This window comes from Barbatula barbatula (assembly GCF_947034865.1).
Source record: "Barbatula barbatula genome assembly, chromosome: 10".
NCBI lineage: Eukaryota > Metazoa > Chordata > Actinopteri > Cypriniformes > Nemacheilidae > Barbatula > Barbatula barbatula.
In genome coordinates, this window is record NC_136773.1 from 6,122,967 (window position 1) to 6,131,335 (window position 8,369).

Consider the following 8,369-nt stretch of genomic DNA (forward strand, 5'->3'; position numbering starts at 1 on the left):
AATGGTGCTACTCCACAAGAGTTTAAGTATGTTTGTGAAAGTGAATGTAATCTTGTGTTGTAAATGTTAAGCGTTATTTTCTCTCTGTTTTGAATTGTTATCTAAGCGTGATTGACGTTAACGATCTATGAGTACTGAATGCTATTATCAGAGTGGATGTTACGTCACTGATCATTTCTCTATGTTGGGTAAACATATGTTTGAATCATTCATGCTGTTCTTTTACATTTTAAATATATTCAATGTCATTACATTAAACATTTTCCAGTAAGAACACTGATAAGGAAGCAACGCGTCCGTCTTGTTCTTTTATATAATCTTCTCCTCATTGCAGGAGTACTACAATTTTGGAGGCACCGCTGGGATGAATGTTGGGTGGATTAACTCCCTGGCCGGTAGAACCCATCTAGCAACACCATCCTGTTCACAGTGACGTTGAAACTGCAGTGTGAGGCAGCGAGGGCGAGTAGTGAGGTGATCTGGTCGAGCAATGCACTTGCTGAGGTTCAGCGATAACCAGCAGTAGCAACGTCGAGTCAGTGAGGTAAACACTACCCTCAACAACCCATACACGGCTGCTAATAATGGATGCGTTTAAAAGTCTCCAGGATGAAATCGGGGAGAAACTATGTAAACTTTCATGTGAAAAACTGACAGAACTCTGTGTCTTTCTTCACATTACAAAGGAGGGTGAAACAAATGCAACTCGTTTGTCTCTGTTAAACAGTCTGAGTAACCACATGCTAAGAGCTGAGTTAGGGGAGCTCGAGGATGGTGGGATGGCTGAGCTGCTGGAAATTAATGAACAATTGAGTCTGCTCACGGGGACTGATGTTGACAGTTCTGAACACAGGCTTGCGAGAGAGGAAAATACTTCTCGTGAGGGGGCTAACATGATGCGGGAAATAAGGGAAAATGAAAATGTGTCAGAGTCGTTTTCCACCATGCATATCAGTCATGCCATGCCTCACACTACGGAAGGCCAACAGGGACATAAGGACCGTAACTCAGTGAGCTCTGTAGATCTACCACAGCGACAGGTCACCTCAGTATGGCATAAAGACTTCAAAATATCAGGTCTGATAGGTGATCCGGGTCAAAAGGACCGACTTTCCTTTTCAAGTTTGGTACGGCAGATAGAAAGTGGAATAAACAAAGGTTACCCAGAACAGGAAATAATTGATTCGGTCATCAAGGCTATCACGCCAGGGTTTCAGCTGCGAAGTTATCTTGAGGGAAAGGCAGGGCTGACACTCCCAGTGCTAAGACACATATTGCGCTCTCACTACCAGGAAAAAAATGCAACTGAACTATATAAACAACTCACTACAGAAGCGCAGCGCCCAAAAGGAACCCCACAAAGCTTCCTGATCCGCGTCCTCGACCTTAGACAGAAAATCTTGTTCGCCTCTCAAGAAGATGACTCTGGGTTAAAATATGACCCGGCTCTGGTCCAAAACATGTTCTTACACACAGTTCTAACAGGGCTGCATAATGATCGCATCCAAAGTGACTTTTAACAATATCTGTCCATCCCCACTATAACCGACGAAGTGTTACTAGAGAAACTTAATGTCGCTTGTTCTAACGAATCGGAACGGCAAAGCAAACGGAAAGGTGAACGAACCGGCACTGTTCATGTTGTGCAGCTAGATGACCCTGAACCAAAATGCCAATCTAAACACCCTAAGTTTGATCTGATGGCGCAGCTGAAAAGTCTAAGTGAGGATGTCATGCAACTTAAAGAAACAATGCAGAAGCCCTTTCCTGTTACTCAGCGATGCTGTGCAGTCCATAACCAGGAACCAGTAGCTACAGCTGCCCCCCAGCATCAGAGCCGCTCCCAAGGTTTCCAACCGGCCCCTGGATGGACGCCAATCCGAGAGAGTCAGGCCTGGGGAGCAGAGACAGTTAAATGCCAACAGGGGACGGGTCCATATTCGTCTTCACACCAGCTTGACCAAAGTCAAAAACATGTATCGGAACGATATATACCGCACACAAAGCCGGTTCAATACCCTTTTGTCACACAAGAGCATCCTGTGCAGTCACCCCAACAGTATGTAACCCATCATGCACAACCTTATGCGACTCAGCCTCTAAACGTTGGAGCAGCCCCATATTATGGCCAGCAGTATGTGGTGCCGCCACAACCATACCCTCATCAGTACCGACCACCTCGCCATCCACGAGCGAGACAATGTTTCCATTGCCAGCAATGCAAAACCATGGAACCATGTACTCACTGTTACTTGTGTGGCAGCAGCGAGCATTTCTCAGCTGGCTGTAAGAGCAAGAGTGTCAGACCCCAGTCAGGAGCGGCGTTAAACAGGAGTGGGTTACCCCCGAGGGACAGGGTGTGACCCAAACAGTGTAAAGGTCCCAAGAACAAGGAAGTGGCCCAAATCAGCAGGTACAGCGTGATCTTGAGCCCCAGTCACTTAACAGTATTTTACCTAGTTCTTGTAACGTTAATTGTCATTCTGCTGTCACGTCTCTAGTAGGCAAACAATGTCTAGTGACCTGTTATCTGCAGGGACAGAGGACAGAAGCATTATGGGATACAGGTTCCCAAGTATCTATTATAGATGAACTGTGGAAAACAAAGTACGCACCTGATGTGACTCTTAAAAACATTTCCGAGGCAGCAGGCGCTCCAGATAATCTGCAGTTGGTGGCGGCAAATGGAACAAACATACCATACAGTGGCTGGGTGGAAATTACTTTCAAGTTGACATCCCCTGTAGCAAAGGGGAGAGAGTTAATCATTCCTGTGCTTGTCTTGAAGAACCAAGAGTTGTCTAGGCCAATCATAGGGTACAATGTAATCGAGCAACTAATACGGAAGTGCGATTCGGATGGATCTCATAATGCGACTGATGGAAATATGTACAACACTGTTCGGAATGCTTTCCCGGGCCTCAAGAAAAATAAAGTACACACCTTCATCAATCTAGTATCAGCAGATGACCCTGGTGTGTATGTGGTTAGAACAGTAAAGGGGCGGGTGAATGTACCAAAGCAAACTGTGATGCAGATTCAGTGTCAGGTAAGGGGGCCACTAGTGAAACAAGATACTGTGCTGCTGTTTGAACCACATGTTAATCCCCAACACCCTGACGGCCTTGAACTGTTTGATACACTATTTATGCTAAAAGAGGGTGCTTGCCCACAGATTACCATCAGTGTACAGAATGGAACAGATCATGACATCACGCTTATGGGGAGGACAGAGCTGGGGACAGTACAGTCAGTCAAGTCTATTTTGCCAACCCCACAAAGTACCACCTCTGCCTCTGTCACGCAGTCCCCACCAGAAACCACGGACGTGGATGGGGATAAGGATTCATGGGACCCTCCAGTCGATGTGGGCCATTTGACTCTGTCCCAGCAACAGCAAGTAAAACAGATGTTACATGAGGAATGCCATGCTTTCTCTAAATCAGATGATGACATTGGCTGTGTTCAAGGATTAGAGTTGAGTATTTCTCTGAATGACAACACACCGGTTACCCGCACATACACTTCAGTTCCTAAGCCTTTATATCAGGAAATGAAGGATTACCTGCGTGATTTGATCGCTCAAGGGTGGGTGGAAAAGTCTCATTCCCCATACTCGTCTCCCATTGTGTGTGTCCGTAAGAAGGATGGAAGCCTCAGATTGTGCATTGACTATAGGGACTTGAACCGTAAGACCGTTCCTGATCGCCAGCCTATACCGAGAGTGCAGGATATATTGGATGGCCTGGGAGGTAACAGCTGGTTCTCTCTATTAGATCAAGGGAAAGCGTACCACCAAGGCTTTATGTGTCCAGAGAGTAGACATCTAACGGCGTTCACTACACCGTGGGGCCTGTATCAATGGAACCGCATCCCATTTGGCCTAATGAATGCACCAGCGGCATTTCAACGATTTATGGAGGAATGTTTGGAAGGACTAAGGGATGACATTTGTATACCCTACCTTGACGACATACTGGTCTTTACTAAGTCTTTTTGTGAACAGGTGGAAGCGGTGAGGAGAGTCCTGCAACGGTTGAAAGCCCATGGAGTCAAGTTAAAGCCAAAAAAATTTGAGCTTTTCAAGAACAAGGTTCGCTATCTGGGGAGGATCGTTTCTGCGGAAGGCAGCCGCATGGACCCGGCAGACACAGTCGCTGTGACAGCACTCAAAGAAAAGAAATTGAACACTGTGGGGGACTTACGCAAGATTTTGGGCCTGCTCAGCTATTATAGACAGTATATCAAAGATTTCTCGCGGATTGCCAACCCCCTTTACGATCTGCTAAAGGGAAAGACTGACAATAAGAGGGACCAGAGGAAAGGAAAGCGAAAGAGGGAAACAGGCAGAATGACTCATGTGATGCCATCAAATCAACTGATCCAATGGACAGAAAATCATCAAGGGATCCTTGAAGAACTGATCGATTGTTTAGTTCAGCCTCCTGTGTTAGGATTTCCTGATTTCTCCCAGCCTTTCACACTTCACACAGATGCGTCCAACCAAGGTCTGGGAGCGGTCCTGTACCAGGAACAAAACGGGAAGCTAAGAGTTCTAGCCTACGGTTCCCGGACTTTAACAGCGGCAGAAAAAAACTATCATTTACACAGTGGGAAGTTGGAATTTCTTGCCCTCAAATGGGCTGTAACTGAAAAATTCAGAGACTACCTCTATTATGCCCCGACTTTTACGGTATTTAGTGACAACAATCCGTTAACATACGTTCTGACATCTGCCAAATTGAATGCCACTGGCTGCCGATGGGTTGCCGAGCTTGCAGATTTTCACTTTACAATTCGCTATTGCCCTGGCAAGGAAAACATTGATGCAGACTCACTTTCCAGGATGCCAGCCGATTTGGAGGAAATAATGGGAGAATGCACTGAGCAGCTTTCATCAGATTGTGTGGGATCTCTGATCCAGGCAGTGGAAGTCCAAAACGATCTGGATGTGCCCTCTGCTATAGCCTGTCAGTATATCTCTGCAAGTGTGGAGGAAAGTGGGAAAACTCTTCAACCCCTGTCAAGAGTGGGAGTAAGACAAGCTCAGGAAAATGACAAGGATATTGGAGTAGTCATTAAACACTTACAATCGGGAACCAGGCCTCCCCAGAGATGGAATTCACCAAAATCACAGTTGAAAGGCCTCCTAAGAGAATGGGACAAATTGAAATTGGATGAGGATGGAGTTCTATTTCGTAAAACGTCTCAGAGGACACAGCTGGTTTTACCAACCTCACTCAAAACAACTGTCTTACGAGAACTGCACGATGAAATGGGCCACCAGGGTCTGGACCGCACCAACAATCTCATCAGAGATCGTTTTTTCTGGCCCCACATGCAAAAAGACATCGAACATTATGTCCTGAGAACCTGTTCCTGCATAAAACAGAAAAAGCCCTGTCGGGAAACGAGGGCACCACTCAAAAGTATAACAACGACCCATCCGTTTGAACTGGTATCTATTGACTTCCTCCATGTGGACAAATGTAAGGGTGGTTATGAGTACATTTTGATAATCATTGACCATTTTACTCGATTTGCACAGGCCTATGCCACCACCTCAAAGTCAGGAAAGACAGTGGCCGACCAGTTGTTCAATGATTTTGCCCTCAAGTTTGGGTTTCCCACCCGAATTCACCATGATCAAGGGGGAGAGTTCGAAAATCAGCTGTTCACTCAACTCAGCAAGTACAGTGGCTTCGCCGGCTCCAGGACCACCCCCTACCATCCACAAGGGAATGGGCAGGTGGAAAGATTTAATCGAACTTTACTGCAAATGATGAAAACCCTCACCGAAAGACAAAAATCCAATTGGAAGCAGTCACTCAACAAATTAATATTTGCGTACAATTGCACCAAATGTGAAGTTACTGGCTTTTCACCATTCCAGCTTCTTTTTGGTCGCTCTCCAAGGCTTCCCATCGATGCTGCTTTCGGACTCGACTCGAACCCCAGCTCTGTGAGCCACAGTGAGTACGTGAAACGGTGGACCGAGGGGATGCAAGAAGCGTGTGAGATTGCAAGAGAACATGCTAAAAGGTGTGCTGACCGAAACAAGAGGAATTACGATCTCAAAGTGAGGTATACAAATCTAACTCCAGGGAGCAGGGTCCTGGTGAAAAATCTGACCCCGCGAGGCGGTACAGGAAAACTTCGAAGTTATTGGGAGAACGAAGTTCATGTCATCATACGTCAGGTTGCTGATGATATACCAGTCTACGAAGTGAAACCTGAACAGAGTAGAGGTCGCTCAAGAGTGTTGCACCACAACCTTCTCCTTCCCTGTGATCACTTACCCTTTGAAACTGCACCAAAACATACCCCCACATCAAAACCAAAGCACCAACAGATGAAAGGACGAGCCCAGCCTCCTGGGGAGAGAGAAAAACATTCAGAAAGTGAGAGTGAGGAAGAGGAATATCACCTTCGTGTAGGACCTAGTCAAATGAGAAGGGGAAGCAGTGATCATCTGAGAAAGAAAGAGATGTTACCACCTCAGTCAGTACCCTGCGAGGATGATTCCAGTCTTCCTGAGTTGATAGAGCCAATGCCCCAGTCGCACGTGAGAGAGTTAGAGATGGGACAACCAGAACCTACCGCCATATCTGAACCGAGACAAGAACCTCAGGCACACAAACAGATTGCTGAACAAGTAGACCGAGATTTACCTGTTGGAGAAGTAGCCGAGACACCTGAATTCAGAAATCTAAGACCAGAGCGAATAAATGAGTCCCAGCTTGTCATGAGGAAACGACGGCCCCCAAAAAGATTTACCTATGATCATTTTGGGACTCCATCATGTTACAATGTGCAAATAATGGGTAGTCCATACTATCCTCAAGTAATTGCCACTGGTGCAACAGCTTTAAACCCCTGGCTACCAATGCCACCTCATTATACTCAGCAACATGTGTCTTACTAATAATGAACTGTAGTTTCCTTGAACTTCATCCCTGAATAGCCATTCTATGGCCTGTGTACAGTGTGAACTGCCATCTCAATGCCTTAAAACCATTACACAGGGACTGTTTGTTGTTTCTTAGTAAGTGCATACTGCAAGAACTATAAACTTCTCACACTTAGAGGAAATAGACAAGCAATTGTTTCCCAAAGCAACTATTGTTGGTGATAAGTAACTGTTGAGAATGCTACATTGTTACAATTTAAAATTCCATGGGACTGTTTACTAACAATTGTTGAGATCTCTTTAGCATTTGCCCGTACTCTCATGTACTACCTACCTACAGGAACTGTTATAAACATATCCCAAAGAGTTCTTTAAATGGAACAGGAACAAAAACTTTGGAACTATGTGCCTTCACGACATTGTTCTACGGACTTTGAACTCTTTAATTGTTATTTTTTTTATATATGTATAGAGAGAGTGTCCCCTCGAGTTGTGCATCAGCCTGGATCCGAGGGTTTTTTCTTGGTGGTTTGACACTGAAATAGACTTGGTACTCTTAAGAAACATTGTGTACATTTCTACGGAGTAACGTATGTTAAGGAAATGTTTGTGACCATAAGTCAATTGTAAATAACTAGCTAGCGAACAAAACAAAATATTTTCGGTGATGTGTCATTGTTGCAGTATTATTACAGCTTTGTTCTATTGTTGGGTGTTTAATCCATTTTTATGTCTAGACAAGTAAAGATGTAACTATGCACGGAAATTTACCACTTCATGTGGCCTTCTACTGTTGTATAAGTGTAACGTGCCATAAAGAGAGAGATAAACAAAGTGTTGATGCTTTGGACTTTGTGTTTAGATGTCGGGGCGACATCTTATCTCGTGGGGGAGAGTGTGGTATACTGAGAGTTGACTGTCAATTTAAGTTCATGTAGTTCGTTAAAATAATGTTGTTATATATTTATTTGAGTATTTTGCGTAGAAAGTTGCGTACCTGCGCGATGACGTCACTGCACGTAATGGGGAAGAACGTCGCGACGCGCTTCATTTCCAGTAAGAACACTGATAAGGAAGCAACGCGTCCGTCTTGTTCTTTTATATAATCTTCTCCTCATTGCAGGTAATTGTAAATTTTATGTGTGACATATACATAGCGATGTAACGGTGTTTATTAAGTCATTAATCTCTTATTTTTATTTTAATGAACGATGTATAAAAGAGAGCATGGTTAGCACGTGCGTTTGTATCGCAATGGTGCTACTCCACAAGAGTTTAAGTATGTTTGTGAAAGTGAATGTAATCTTGTGTTGTAAATGTTAAGCGTTATTTTCTCTCTGTTATGAATTGTTATCTAAGCGTGATTGACGTTAACGATCTATGAGTACTGAATGCTATTATCAGAGTGGATGTTACGTCACTGATCATTTCTCTATGTTGGGTAAACATATGTTTGAAT